We start from the raw sequence: 2,136 nt of genomic DNA on the forward strand, positions 1-2,136 counted from the left end.
CCGGGCGGTTTTCATTACGGTTTTATTTTGTTTTTTAGTTTCATTTTTTCGGTTTAATTAGCGGACGGTCGTCTGTTAGTTCATTTTAACGAACGCCTTCGTCAGATTCGTTAAATTAACGAACGTTCGTTCGTTAATCCGTTCGTCGTTTTTCTTTTTCTTGGATGTTTTTCGCGGTTATTTTCTGATCGTGATTTCTGAACCGATTTTCGTTCTAGTATAACTTTTCGCTGGTTTATCGGAATCAGGCGATTCAAGCGCCTGGAGTTTCGTCTCGAAACCCTCTTTCCGAATAATCTACTTAAACAAGTTTTTGCCTCTGTAAGATTTGACTTAGATCCAGATTAGTAAAACGAAGCTGTTTTCTTTCGCCGTTTGACTTTCGTTGCTTTGTTTGATTTGGTTCTTTTTGCAAACCGGAGTTCTTAAGTTGAACATTCTGGTTGGATCTTTTATTCAAGTTTTACCTGTGCATTAGATGAGTACTTATTGTTTGCTTGTTTGTTTGTATGCGATAGAATACCCGGAGTGCGCCGCCTGTCACTTCGAGTCTCTAGGTCTCGCGGATCATTAGCAAGGCAAGTAACACTTGATCATACCTTTCTACTACCCAGTTTTTATGCATTAGATCTATCCTCAAACATTGCATGATTAGGATCTAATTAAATTGTGGGATGGGAAGTAGATGAGGTAGTACCTATTACCTGTTTTATTATCAAACCTTTGGGTGTTACTTCTACGTTTGCTTATTATGCCATGCTATGCTAGTAGACGTGGATTGGGTGAGTGAATATCCATGACAGATGTGAGATTGTTAATTAATGGTTTATTTAAGGTGGCAACTTAAACACACTTCTGGGTGGATTGAGGCACCTGTTTTCTAGCAGGACTTGCCTGTATTTCTTCGGACCGCCACCCAGGCTCAAAGGGATCATGAGATTATTCAAACTAGAAACTTACGTGTGAGCCACATGCTATTATGGGCTCTAGCATAGTTGACTAAGTTGTGCGAATTCTTACGGGGTGGACTAGCAGATGTAGGGGATGTAGGTTGGTACGGTCTACCCCTCATGTAAGGTGCTAGTGCTTCTGAAAGACTATGTCTCGGTCATCCGTTTCTCAAACACCATGTAGTGCGAGAAAACAAGCGGAGGCGATCGAGTCATGTGGGGAAAAGTGCGCAAACCTCTGCAGAGTGTACAAACTAATCATGATTAGCCGTGTCCCCGGTTATGGACATCTTGAGTATCTAGTACTTGATTATCATGTGAATCTCATCATGATACTTTAATTAATATTGTTGGGTTTTAATGAGTACTTTTTAATTGGGATTGAGGACATCTTGAGCAAGACCATCTTCATCCTACGCCTCCCACGGATTGATAAACCTTAGGTCATCCACTTGAGGGAAATTTGCTACTGTCCTACAAACATCTGCACTTGGAGGACCAACAACGTCTACAAGAAGAAGGTTGTGTAGTAGACATCAAGCTCTTTTCTGGCGCCGTTGCCGGGGAGGTGAGTGCTTGAAGGTGTATCTTTAGATCCTGCAATCGAATCTTTTTGTTTCGTGTTTTATCACTAGTTTAGACTATAAAAGAAAACTACAAAAAAATGGATTTGAGTTTGTCTCATACGCTTCATCTTTTTAATATCTTTCGTGAAAATGATGGTAAGGATAATTGTGCTCAAGTGCTAGAAGAAGAAATCTATAAAATGTTTGTCACTAAATCTTTGAATGATGAGCATGATTGCAATGTTGTTAGCCCTGTTCAAGAATTCATCCGATTAACCAGTTAACTTGCCGATTAATCCCTACTCGTAGGGTCACTGAGTAGCCGATTAACTAATTAATCGCCCGAGTAATTGATTAAATGGCCGATTAACTTGCCGATTAGCCTATTAATCCCCTACTCGTCAGCCAACCGAGCAGCTACCAGTTAAAGATTTCCTCAATAATGGTTGTTAGTATGAACTCTTTGAATATCCATAGTACTAATGATGGTTGCATTTGTAATGATGATTGCACTAGTTATGATGAAAATGTCTCTTATAATCATGTCAACTTTTCTTGAGTGCATGTTTGCATGAACACACCAAATAGAGAAGATAGATATTGCAAGAGGCATAAGCATT

The sequence above is a fragment of the Triticum dicoccoides genome, chromosome 7B, assembly GCF_002162155.2.
Source record: "Triticum dicoccoides isolate Atlit2015 ecotype Zavitan chromosome 7B, WEW_v2.0, whole genome shotgun sequence".
Taxonomy (NCBI): Eukaryota; Viridiplantae; Streptophyta; class Magnoliopsida; order Poales; family Poaceae; genus Triticum; species Triticum dicoccoides.